Source organism: Pan paniscus, chromosome 20, assembly GCF_029289425.2.
Source record: "Pan paniscus chromosome 20, NHGRI_mPanPan1-v2.0_pri, whole genome shotgun sequence".
Lineage (NCBI taxonomy): Eukaryota > Metazoa > Chordata > Mammalia > Primates > Hominidae > Pan > Pan paniscus.
The window spans coordinates 55,494,622-55,508,207 of record NC_073269.2 but is presented as its reverse complement, the minus strand read 5'-3'; the positions used below and the strand labels follow the sequence as shown (position 1 = coordinate 55,508,207).

The following is a 13,586-nucleotide window of genomic DNA, read 5'->3' as shown; positions in this document are numbered from 1 at the left end:
TGACCTGTTTTATGGATTGGAGGTGTGGGCTGGAGAACGAGGTGGCTGACATCAAAGGGGCTAGTGGGTGGGTGGAGGAGGTCACTGCCTCCCTTTCTTCACATGGCTTGTCACCGGTCCAGGCTGCCTGGTCCTCTTCCCTGGCCTTTGTCCCAGCCTCCTATCCCCAGGCTTGTCCTCCAGTCTGTCCCCACAGGGCCCCAGAGCTGACCTGCCCCTCCCCTGCTAAGTACCCTTCCATGGCTCCCTGAATCCTGGGGATGGGTGAGACCCTGGCCCTGACGCCAAGGCCCTGCATGGCTGACCGCCCACCTCAGCACCCCAAATCGCACATGATGCTCCAGCCACTCTGAGCTGCGGACCGCTCCCATGCCCAGGTCTCTGCCTGGGACGCCCTCCTGCATCCTGCTTCGGCTTCACGTGGCCTCTTCCGGGAAGCGAGGGGCGGTGTCTGGCTCCCACACAGCCCTGGGCAGCTGCCATTCTTGCCACATCAGCCTGGATTTGGCCGGCTGGCTTCTCATGGGAGTTTGATCCTGACTTGCCCCTGCTCCCGATCCTCCCATGGCTCCCTAATGCCCCCGGACTAAGTTCCAGTCCCTCAGGCTAGAGTGGCATTGAGTAGTCTCTGAAGCTCCTGCCTCTTCCTGTCCCTTTTCTCTCCGTCGGGCAACCCCTAGGTCTCTCCTCATCATGGCCCCAAACCTGCTGCTCCCCTGGGTTCCAACTCAGGATGTACATGGTCCCCCAAGCCCAGGCCACCTCCTCATCCCTGCCAGCCCCACTTGCAGCTGCTCTGGGCAGTCCCTGCAGCAGTGACAGGAGTTTGGGGGGCCCCATCCTGCCTCCATTCCACCCAGGCCGACCCAACACCTTAGTGGCCGCACTCTGGGGGCTAGAGAGAGACCTGGGCGCTGCTATCATCACAGCGGGCACGGGCGCCCCTTGGGGCCACCAGTCAAGCCTGGGCTCGCCTGTCCTCACCCAGCTCCCCCAGTGCCTGCTCTCCCCAAGCCACGTGAGCCCGCTGCCACCGTTCTGGAAACACGGGTCTTTGAAGAGAGGCCCTTCCAGGGTCTGGAACACCCTGCAGGGTGCAAAGGGGGTCGATGGCCTTGGCTGGGCCCTGGCGCACGGAGTGGGTTCGGGATGGAGTCCTGAGGGACCCCGGGGGTGTTGGTTGATCTCGGGGGTCTGACGGGACTGAGACGGGGACACTGAAGCAGGATGGGGCCCTGGCAGGAGCTCTGGGTGGTGTGGGCCTTGGCGGGCTTTCAAGGGCTCTGACAGGATTTTGGGGGGGTCTCTGACTGGATTTCTGGGGAATGTCTGGCTGGATTTTGGGGATTTTGATTTCTGTGGGGGTCTCTGACTGGATTTCAGGGGTCTCTGGCTGGATTTCGGGGGTCTTGATTTCTGCGGGGGTCTGATTGGATTTCTGGGGGTTCTCTGACTGGATTTTGGGGGTCTTGATTTATTCGGGGTCTCTGGATTTTGGGGGTCTTGATTTCTGCGGGGGTCTCTGACTGGATTTCTGGGGGTCTCTGACTGGATTTTGGGAGTCTTGATTTCTGTAGGGGTCTGACTGGATTTCTGGGGGTCTCTGGCTGGATTTGGAGGGTCTTGATTTCTGCGGGGGTCTCTGAGTGCATTTCGGGGTCTCCGTTTCTGGGGTGTCTTTGATGGACTTCTGTGCTCTCTGACGGAATCTGAGGTCCGACTGGGTTTGGGAGGGGACCTGCCAGGATTTCTGGGGATCTCTGACACGAGTCTAGGTGGCTCTGCTGATCTGGGGAGAGTAATAGGATTTTGGGGAAAGTTTCTGGCAGGCTCTGAGGGAGAAGTCTGACATAATTTCTAGACGATTCTGACAGGATTTCGGGGGTCAACTATAAGATTTCCTGGTGGACTCCTTTCAGTATATCTGAGGGGATGTGGTCAGGATTTTTTTTTTTTTTTTGAGACGGAGTCTCACTCTTGTCACCCAGGCTGGAGTGCAGTGGCGCGATCTCAGCTCACTGCAACCTCTGCCTTCCAGGTTCAAGCAGTTCTCCTGCCCCAGCCTCCTGAGTAGCTGGGATTATAGGCGCGCGCCACTACGCCTGGCTAATTTTTTGTATTTTTAGTAGAGACGGGGTTTCACTTCCCCGGGATGGTCTCTATCTTCTGACCTCGTGATCCGCCCGCCTCGGCCTCCCAAGTGGTCAGGATCTGGGGGGCCCTGACGCAGGGGTATCTCTCCCACAATATGGGGGGGCTTCGCTAGGATTTCGGTAGGGGCTGGGAAGGGCCACTCTGGGAACCTCGCCGCGCGGCAGGGCGCACCTGGAGCCACGTCCTAGTCTCAGGACACAACGGACATCCACGAACGACAAACGGCAGTTGAGTTGGGGGAGGTGCGCGTGAGCTTTTCCCGCCAGAAAAAGCAAAAGGAGGCGAGGGGTCGCGAGTGCGCGTGCGCAGCGTCTGAGCCCCGCCCCTCCCCGCCAGGACTCCTCTTAAGACGCAGGTGCAAAGCGGCGGCCGATGCGTGTCACGCATGCTCGCTGGCGGAGCGGGCTGTGGCCACAGAGTTTGTCTGGTGGTGGAAGGAGGGGTGGCTGCGCCCGCCATGCTGGGGCTCGTGTTCTTCTCTTCCGCTTCAGGCTTTGGTGAAATGGGCTGAGGAAGGGGGAATTGAACTGAGACACTCCTTGTCCGTCCCCCATTTCTTTCTTTCTTTTTTTTTTTTGAGATGGAGTCTCGCTCTGTCGCCCAGGCTGGAGTGCAGTGGGACAATTTTAGCTCACTGCAACCTCCGCCTCCCGGGTTCAAGCAGTTCTCCTGCCTCAGCCTCCCGAGTAGCTGGGATTACATGCGCCCGCCACCACACCTGGCTAATTTTTGTATTTTTAGTAGAGACGGGGTTTCACCACGTTGGCCAGGCCGGTACCGAACTCCCAACCTCAGGCGATCCACCTGCCTCGGCCTCCCAAAGTGCTGGGATTACAGGCGTGAGACACAGCGCCTGGCCTGTCCTTTTTATGTATTGCCATATTTTCTTTTCTTTTCTTTTCTGTGAGATCCCTGTTGAGTTTTGTTAACAAGGCTATGCTGATATAATGTGTGGAGAAGTGTTCTCTCTTTTTCTATTCTTTGAAAGTGCTAGTGTAGGATTGATGTTACTTATTTTTTATGTGTTTGGAAGAAGTCACCAGCCATCTGGACCTAGAGTTTTCTTTGTGGAAAGACTTTAAATTACAAATTCTATTTCTTTTATAAAAATACAACTATTCAGATGTTCTATTTTATTTCTGGTAAGTTGTGGTTTTGGTAAGTTGTGGTTTTCAAGGAATTTTTCCGTTTTATCTAAAATTTCAAATAATTTGCATAAAGTTCATAATATTGTCTTTTTTTGGAGGGGGAGAAACACGGTCTTATATTAGGCTGGTCTCGAACTCCTGGCCTTAAATGATCCTCTTACCTTGGCCTCCCAAAGTGCTGGGGTTACTGGCATGAGCCACCGTGCCCAATCTTTTTAATATCTGTAAGATCTGTGGTGACGGATATTAATAATTTGTGCCATCTCTCTTTTCCCCTCTCCCTTCCCCTCTGCTCCTCTCCTCCCCTTCCCCCACTCCCCTCCCCTCATCTCCCCTCCCCCGTACCTTCCCCTCCCCTCCCCCCTCCCTTCCCTTCTGCTCCTGTCCTCCCCTTCCCCCACTCCCCTCCCCTCATCTCCCCTCCCCCGTACCTTCCCCTCCCCCTCTCTTCCCCTCTGCTCCTCTCCTCCCCCCACTTTCCTCCCCTCATCTCCCCTCCCACCTTCCTTCCCCTCCCTTTATCTCCCCTCCCCCTTCCCCTCCCTTCCCCTCCGCGTCCACTGCCTCCCCTCCTCCCTCCCCTTCCTCCCCTCCCCTCCCCTCCCCCCTCCTCTCTTTCTGAGACAGGTTCTCACCCAGGATAGAGTGCAGTAATGTGACCCTAGCTCACTGCAGCCTCCACCTCCTGGGCTCAAGTAATCCTCCCACCTCAGCCTCCTGAGTAGGTGGGACTACAGCTATGTGCCCTCAAGCCCCTGATCTGCTGTTCTTTTTCCAGCTTTTTCCCCCCAACTTCTTGAGGTGAATGCTTAGGTCACTGATATTTTTAGGTTATTAAGCCATTGATTTTTTTTTTGAGACGGAGTTTCACTGTCACCCAGGCTGGAGTGCAGTGGTGCGGTCTTGGCTCACTGCAACCTCTGCCTCCCGAGTTCAAGCGATTCTCCTGCCTCAGCCTACTGAGTAGCTGGGATTACAGGCGTGCCCTGCCATGCCTGGCTAATTTTTTGTATTTTTAGTAGAGTCGGGGTTTCACCATGTTGGCCAGACTGGTCTTGAACTCCTGACCTCAGGTGAGCCGCCTGCCTTGGCCTCCTAAAGTGCTGGGATTAGAGGCGTGAGCCACCGTGCTGATGCCAGGTCATGTGCCCAGCCAGGTCATTTGATTTTTAAAGATTTCTTCTAATACATGCGTTTAGAGCCATCATTTGCCTTCTAAAAACTTCTGTAGCTACACTTGACACATTTGTTATGCCACATTTCTATTATTATTATTTTTTTTTGAGACAGAGTCTCGATCTGTCACCCAGGCTGGAGTGCAATGGCATGATCTTGGCTCGCTGCAATCTCTGCCTCCTGGGTTCAAATGATTCTCCTGCCTCAGCCTCCCGAGTAGCTGGGATTACAGGCATGCACCACCACACCTGGCTAATTTTTGTATCTTTAGTAGAGATGGGGGTTTCTCCATGTTGGCTAGGCTGGTCTCGAACTCCCGACCTCAAGTGATCTGCCTGCCTCAGCCTCCCAGAGTGCTGGGATTATCGGCATGAGCCACCATGCCTGGCCACGTTTCCATTATTATCAATTCAAAATATTTTCTAATTTGACCTGAGTGATAATTTTTAGAGATATATTGCTTACTTTCCAAATATTTTATGACTTCCCTGCTATCTTTTTATTATTTATTTATTTTTGAGATGGAGTCTCGCTTTGTCGCCAGGTTGGGTGCGGTGGCGTGATCTGGGCTCACTACAACCTCTGCCTCCTGGATTCAAGTGATTCTCCTGCCTCAGCCTCCTGAGTAGCTGGGAGTACAGGCACGCGCCACCACAGCCAACTTTTTTTTTTTTTTTTTTTTTGTATTTTTAGTAGAGACGGGGTTTCACCATGTTGGCCAGGATGATCTCGATCTCTTGACCTTGTGATTCCTCTGCCTCAGCCTCCCAAAGTGCTGAGATTACAGGCGTGAGCCACTGCGCCCGGCCCCCTGCTATCTTTTTATTATTGCTTCCTACTTAATTCACTGTGGTCAGAAAACATACAAACATACTCTATATGATTTCATTTCTTTGACATTTGTTGAGATTTGCTTTATAGTCCACGATTTCATCTATTTTAGCAAATGCTTCATGTGTATTTGAAAAGAGTAGCTGGGCGTGGTGGCTCATACCTGTAATCCCAGCACTTTGGAAGGCCAAGTTGGGTGGATCACCTGAGGTCAGGAGTTCAAGACCAGCCTGGCCAACATGGTGAAAGCCCGTTTATACTAAAAGTACAAAATTAGCCAGATGTGGTGGCATGTGCCTGTAATCCCAGCTACTCAGGAGGCTGAGGCAGGAGAATTGCTTGAACCCAGGAGGTGGAGGCTGCAGTGAGCTGAGATCGCGCCACTGCACTACAGCCTGGGCAAGACAGAGCGAGACTCCATCTCAAAAAAAAAAAGAAAAAAAAAAAAGGCCAGGCATGGTGGCTCATGCCTGTAATCCCAGCACTTTGGGAGGGTGAGGCAGGCGGATCACCTGAGGTTGGGAGTTTGAGACCATCTTGGCCAACATGGTGAAACCCCATCTCTACTAAAAATAAAAAAAAATTAGTCAGGCATGGTGGTACACGCCTGTCTTCCCAGCTACTCAGGAGGCTGAGGCAGGAGGATTGCTTGAACCTGGGAGGCAGAGGTTGCAATGAGCCGAGATTGTGCCACTGGACTCCAGCATGGGCAACAAGAGTGAAACTCTGTTTCAAAAAAAAAAAAAAGAAAAGAACAGAGTGTGTATCCTGCAGGTCAGCTATGTCAGGTCAAGTTTGTCAATCATGCTGTTCAAATCTTTAATATCTTCACTGTTTGCTTCTTGTACTGAATGACTGTGGATTTTTCCATCTCTCCTTTCAGTTCTGTCATTTTTGCTTTATATATGTTGAAGCTGTATTATTAAATGCATACAGATTTAGAATGGTTATATCCTCCTGGTGACTTGACCCCTTTATTACCTTGAAATGTCATTTTTTACTTCTAGCAATGCTTTTTGCCTTAATGGCTACTTTGATGTAGAGATTTCTCCAGCTTTCTTTGGTTAGTGTTTATATAGGGTATCTTTTTCATCCTGTAACTTTCCATCTTTTTGTGTGCTTATATTTAAGGCATGTCTCTTGTAACAGCATATAGTTGGGTTTTGTTTTATGCTGACTGCTGATTTTTGACTTTACCAAAACTCTTAGTGAAGTGTAATATTTATATAGAACAGTCCATAGATCATAAGTGATAAGCTTTATGAATTTTCAGAAATTGAACACATCTGTGTTATCTAAACCGAGATCAAGATACAACATACTACCTGCCTCCAAGATTCTTCCTCATGGCTCCTTCCAGTCCCTACTCTCCTAGGGGTAACTTTTACCCTAATTTCTTTTCTTTTTCTTTTTCTTTTTTTTTTTTTTTGAGACAAAGTCTCCTTCTGTGGCCCAGGCTGGAGTGCAATGGTGCAATCTTGTCTTACTGCAAACTCCGCCTCCTGGGTTCAAGTGATTCTCGTGCCTCAGCCTCCGAGTAGCTGGGATTACAGGCATGTGCCACCGTATCTGGCTAATTTTTGTATTTTTAGTAGAGATGAGGTTTCACCATGTTGGCCAGGCTGCTCTTGAACTCCTGACCTCAGGTGATCTGCCCACCTCAGCCTCCCAAAGTGCTGGGATTACACGCATGAGCCACTGTGCCCGGCCTACCCCAATTTCTAATGGCATAGATAAGCTTTATTTGTTTTTTTATTCAGAATAAATAAAACCATACAGAAACATTTTTGTTTCTGGTTCTTTTGTTAAATGTCATATAAGATTCAACCATGTTGCATGTAGTTGTAGATCAGAAAATCTGTGCCTTTTATTTGGAGTATTTAGTGTCAGTTACTTAAAAATATCTTTATACAGTATTAAAAAAATCTCAAACATACATAAAGTAAACATAATGAACCCGTATATACCTAACACATAGCTTTAGCAATTATCAACGTTCTGCCTTTTTTTTGGAAACAGGATCTCACTCTGTTATGCAGGCTGGAGTACAGTGGCACATTCTTGACTGACTGCAACCTCCACCTCCCAGGCTCAAGCGGTCCTCCCACCTTGGATCTGTGAGTTGATGTCTTTCATCAGTTTTTTAAAATTCTTGCCCAGGAGTTCTTTAGTATTGCTTCCTCCTCATTGTCTTTTTCCTCTCTTCTAGGACTCTAGTATGTATGTATTAGACCTTTTACCCATGACCTATATGTCTCATGTTTTTAATGTATTTTCTACCCTATTTCTGTGTAATTTAATCTAGATATTTTCTATTGATCTGTTTTCCAGTGTGTCTAACCTGATGTGGGACTAATCTACTGAATTTTTATTTTAATTAATTTATTTTTCAGCTCTAGAATTTATATTGGATTCTCCCTCCTCCTTAGATTCCAGTTCTCTGATGAAATTATCCATCTTTTCATCTATTTTTGGGGAGCATATTAATTATAGTTATTTGAAAGCCTGTATCTGAGAACTGTAATACCTGGATCACCTTTGGGTACATACTTCTAGTGTATGTTTTTTCTCTTGGTTTTCTGTCATTTGGTCTTGTTTCCTGGCAAGACTGGTAATTTTTAAATTAAAATATAAAAACTGGATGGTATTATCTTCCCTTGGAAAGAATTTAATTTCTTTGGCTGGGCGCGATGGCTCATGCCTGTAATCCCAGCACTTTGGGAGGCCGAGACGGGTGGATTACAAGGTCAGGAGTTCAAGACCAGCCTTGCTAATATGGTGAAACCCCATCTCCCGTGTTCAAATGACTCTTATGCCTCAGTCTCCCGAGTAGCTGGGATTACAGGTGCCTGCCACCATGCCCAACTAATTTTTGTATTTTTAGTAGAGACAGGGTTTCACCATATTGGCCAGACTGGTCTTGAACTCCTGACCTCAGGTGATCCACCTGCCTCAGCCTCCCAAAGTGTTGGGATTACAGGTGTGAACCATCATGCCCAGCTTGTATTCAGCTTTTATAGTTTTTGGTGGGGAGTTAGTCAGCTACTAGCTACTCCATCATAGTGACAAGCAAAAGTCCGGATAATCTTTTTGATCAGTAAATACATATATGTTACTTCTTTAATTGTAACACTTAGCTCACTTCCCATTTTAAATAGAATAACATAAAAACTCCTCACTACGCTCCAAAGACCCTGCATGGTCTGCTCTCCTGTACCCTACGTCTACTTTTGTGATCTTATCCCCTATTTATCTCCATCAATAACTGCTCTGTCCACCTTGGCCTCCTTGTTTTTGATCAAGCCAAGCCATTTCCAACCTCAGGACCTTTGCACTTGCTATTCCCTCAGCCTGAAAGTCTCTTTCTCCAGATTTACCATGGACAGGATTTGCTCCATTACCCCAGTTCAGTCTCTGTGTATATATCAGAGTGCCTCCCTCTGTGTATATATCAGAGAGACCACCCTATCTAAGATGAGCTCGGTCCCCTCGGAGTTTCCTTTCTGCCTCATATTGCTTTATTCTTCACAGCATTTGCCATTGCTTGATACATATTTATTGTTTCTCTCCCCCACCAAATCCCATGATGCTGGGGCATTGTTTATTCACTGCTTAATCCCCACTGCTTAGAATATTGTTGGGGGTCTGGGCACATTGGTTCATGCCTGTAATCCCAGGACTTTGGGAAGCTGAGGCAGGCAGATCGCTTGAGCCCAGGAGCTCAAGACCAGCCTGGGTAACATGGAGAAACCACCTTTCTACAAAAAAAATTTATAAAAATTAACCGGGCATGGTGGCATATGCTTGTGGTCCCAGCTACTCAGGAGGCTGAGGTGGGAGGATCACCTGAGCCCAGGAGGCAGAGGTTGCAGTGAGCTGAGATCACACCACTACACTCCAGCCTGGGTGACAAAGTGAGACTCCATCGCCTGCCCCTGCCCCCCCAAAAAAACCCAAAGTCTTATGAATTAACACTTTTTTTCCAGTCAAAAAATCAGGATAATATCAGGGAATACCAGACCTGGTAACTGAGTAGATGTTGGGGGTCTCACCCCGGTGTGTGAAGCCACTGGGAGGAAGATGCTGAAATAGTCTGAGATGTAGTGGTTGTGGGTGGGTCCATGGATTTTCTTGGGGGAAGCGAGGCCCAGGAGATAGTGGTCCATCCCCATCCTCTACTGCTTTCTTCCTCTCTAATTGAGCTAATGCCCAGTTAAGTCTTCAAAGATCTTGAGCACTGAGAGGCTTTCAGGCCCCTCCTCCTCTATAACATAATAATGTAAAGTGGAGACCAGCTGCTAGTAAAGCACTAAATGCAAAAGGTAAAACTATAAAGTTAATAAAAGAAAATGTAGGAAAGTATTAATGACTTCTTTTAGGGATCCCAAAAGGATGAATCATAAGTCAAAAAAATTAATTTGATTACATCAGTATTAAGGGTTTCTATTCATCAAGGATCCCAAGGGCCAAGATCATGAGAGATGAGATGATGGACGAGCGGAAGATATTTGCATTGTCTAAAATTGACCAGGGGCTGGGCGTGGTGGCTCATGCCTGTAATCCCAGCACTTTGGGAGGCCAAGGCAGGCAGATCACCTGAGGTCAGGAGTTTGAGACCGGCCCGGCCAAGAGATTTTGTATTTTTGTACTAAAAATACAAAAATTAGCCAGATGTGGTGGAGCATGCCTATAATCCCAACTACTTGGGATGCTGAGGCAGGAGAATAGCTTGAATCTGGGAGGTGGAGGTTGTGGTGAGCTGAGATCGCACCACTACACTCCAGCCTGGGCGACAGAGTGAGACTCCATCTCAAAAAAAATAAATAAATAAAATAAAAAAATAAAATTGACAAGGGATTAAAAGGTAGGTGATTGAAGGAACTCCTACAAATCAAAAAGAAAAAGATAACAATCCAACAGAAAAAAATGACCAAGAATTTACAGAAAAGCAGGCAATTTACAGAAGGGGAAATCCAAAAAACTAACAAATATGTGATAAGGAGCTCAAAAGATCAGTAACCAGAAACATTCCAATTAAAGCAACAGGAAACTACCCTTTTTAGATTGGCAGACTGCAACAGGCTGAATAATGCTTTATCCTTTAGGGTTTGCTCAGAGAAGCAGATCCATTGTGACTTATACAGTTCATCCTTGAACAATCCCACGTAGCTGGGATTACAGGCATGCACCACCACGCCCAGCTAACTTTTGTATTTTTAGTGGAGATGGGGTTTCACTATGTTGGTCAGGCTGGTCTCAAAGTCCTGACCTCAGGTGGTCCTCCCGCCTCAGCCTCTAAAAGTGCTGGGGTTACAGGCATGGGCCACCGTGCCCGGCGATTTTATTTTTTTTAACCCTCTCCTAACTTCCTCTGATTTCCTTAATAACATTTTCTTTTCTCTAGCTCACTTTATTGTTTGAATATAGTATATAATACATATAACACAGCCAGGCATGGTGGCTCACGCCTGTAAACCCAGAACTTTGGGAGGCCAAGGTGGGCTGATCGCTTGAGCCTAGGAATTGGAGACACCCCTGGGTAACATGGTGAAACCCTCATCTCTACTAAAAATACAAAAATTAGCCAGGTGTGGTTGTGAGAGCCTTACCTGTGGTCCTGCCTACCTGGGAGGCTGAGGAGGGGGGATCGCTTGAACCAGGGGGGTCGAGCCTGGAGTGAGCTATGATTGTGCCACTGCACTCCACCCTGGGTGACAGGGCAATATCCTGTATAAAAAAAAAAAATCCCCAAAAACATATATCATAAAATATATGTGTTCATCTACTGTTTATGTAAAGCTTCTGGTCAATAGCATGCTATTAGTCATTAAGTTTTTGGGGAGTCAAAATTGATCTTCAGATTTTTTACCTCACAGGGGGTTAGTCCCCTAAACCCTGAGTTGTTCAGGGTAAACTGTTTAATAGAATTATTAATTAACTAATTGTTTTAACAGCTTTATTGAGCTATCATCCACACACCACATAATTTACCCATTTAAAGTGTATAATTCAGTGGTTTTCAGTGTACTCACAGAGTTCTACAATCATCACAATTAATTTTGGAACATTTTCATCACTCCAAAACAAAGCCCTACATCTCTTAGCCATTATCCCTAACTCAACCTTCCTTTCCGTGAAGCCCCACATAACCATGAATCTGCTTTCTGTCTCTGTAGATTTGCCTTGTTAAATAAATTTTACAGGAAGCCATTGGTTTGGACCGAGCTCCTGCACTAGGCCCAAGAGACCAGTGGAGTCACTCATGTTACAGTTCCATGTCAGCAAGCTGAAACTAAGTTATATGATCTCTGAGAATTTAGGGGAGACAGGAGAGAGAGATAATAGCCACATCTTCTAGCTAGCATGATGAGGAAGTCCCCTCTGTTTTTACCTTTACAAGTAAAGTAACTTTGTTTGTTTGTTTTTTTGTTTGTTTTTAGAGACGGAGTCTTGCTCTGTCGCCCAGGCTGGAGTGCAGTGGTGTGATCTCGGCTCACTGCAACCTTCGCTTCCTGGGTTCAAGCAATTCTTCTGCCTCAGCCTCCCGAGTAGCTGGGATTACAGGCACCCACCGCCATGCCCGGCTAATTTTTTATATTTTTAGTAGAGACGTGATTTCACTGTGTTGGCCAGGCTAGTCTCGAACACCTGACCTCAGGTGATCCACTCGCGTCAGCCTTCTGAAGTGCTGGGGTACAGGCGTGAGCCACCACACCTGGCCACAAGTAAAGTAACTTTGAAATGACCAATTGAGGCCAGGCATGGTGGTTCATGCCTGTAATCCCAGCACTTTGGGAGGCCGAGGTGGGCGGATCACGAGATCAGGAGATGGAGACCATCCTGGCTAACATGGTGACACCTTGTCTCTACTAAAAATACAAAAAATTAGCCGGGCATGGTGGCAGGCACCTGTAGTCCCAGCGACTCAGGAGGCTGAGGCAGGAGAATCACTTGAACCCGGGAGGCAAAGATTGCAGTGAGCCGAGATGGCGCCACTGCACTCCAACCTGGGCGACGGAGCGAGACTCCCATCTCAAAGAAAAAAAAAAAAAAGAAAGGAGGTATTCAAAATGAATCTGAAAGGATAGTTTGATGACAGATAATAATTGTTCTGTAATAAAAAATTAAAAAAAAAAAAAAAAGAAATGTAATCCCTGGCCGGGCACAGTAGCTCATGCCTGTAATCCCAGCACTTTGGGAGGCTGAGGTGGGTGCATCACTTGAGGTCAGGAGTTTGAGACCAGCCTGGCCAACATGATGAAACCCTGTTTCTACTAAAAATACAAAAATTAGCTGGGTGCGGTGGCTCACGCCTGTAATCCCAGAACTTTGGGAGGCTGAGGTAGGCGGATCACTTGAGGTCAGTAGTTCAAGACCACCTGGCCAACATGGTGAAACCCAGTCTCTACTAAAAATACAAAAATTAGCTGGGTGTGGCAGCAGGAGCCTTTAATCCCAGCTACTCGGGAGGCTGAGGCAGGAGAATCGCTTGAACCCGGGAGGTAGAGATTGCAGTGAGCCGAGATCGTAAACAACCCTTCTCTGCTCGGCTCATGGGAATACTCATTTTACTTTATAGAATGAGGTACTGCCCTATTCTAGAATTGCAAATAAAAGCCAATGTGGGCCAGGTGCAGTGGCTCACGCCTGTCATCCCAGCATTTTGGGAGGCCGAGGTGGGTGGATCACGAGGTTAGGAGTTCAAGACCAGCCTGGCCAATATGGTGAAACCCTGTCTCTACTAAAAAATACAAAAATTAGCCAGGCATGACAGCGCGTGCATGTAGTCCCAGCTACTTGGGAGGCTGAGACAGGAGAATCTCTTGAACTTGGAAGGTGGAGATCACGCCACTGCACTCCATCCATCCTGGGCGACATTGTGTGAGACTCTGTCTCAAAAACAAAAAAAACAAAAAGACGCAATGTGAGGATACAGTGAGAAAGCAGCCATCCTCAAGCCAAGGAGAGAGGCCTTAGAAGCAGCCAAACTTGGCCGGGCGTGGTGGCTCATGCCTGTAATCCCAGCACTTTGAGAGGCTGAGGTGGGCAGATCACCCGAGGTTGGGAGTTTGAAACTAGCCTGGCCAAAATGGTAAAACCCCATCTCTATTAAAAATACAAAAATTAGCTGGGCGTGGTGGTGAGCACCTGTAGTCCCAGCTACTTGGGAGGCTGAGGCATGAGAATCACTTGAACTTGGGTGGTGGCAGAGACTGCAGAGAGCTGAGATCATGCCACTGCACTCCAGCCTGGACGACAGAGCGAGACAGTCTCAAA

At 47.8% G+C, this 13,586-nt stretch overlaps 1 protein-coding gene across 7 annotated transcripts in view; it reads right to left on the bottom strand.

Annotated features, from left to right (window-relative positions):
* The window catches only part of KASH5 (KASH domain containing 5), a 30,476-nt gene extending 26,892 nt beyond the window's left edge, over nucleotides 1-3,584 (bottom strand). For 2 of the 7 annotated variants that reach the window (XM_055103548.2, XM_055103549.2), the window contains exon 1: nucleotides 2,172-3,584. The gene's annotated coding sequence lies outside the window, so the exon portion shown is untranslated. Of the gene's footprint in view, nucleotides 1-4 lie in introns of all 7 variants that reach the window. The other 5 variants (XM_008966941.4, XM_003814319.5, XM_063600499.1 and 2 more) reach the window with 4 other exon arrangements.
* Between the last annotated feature and the right edge of the window lie 10,002 nt (nucleotides 3,585-13,586).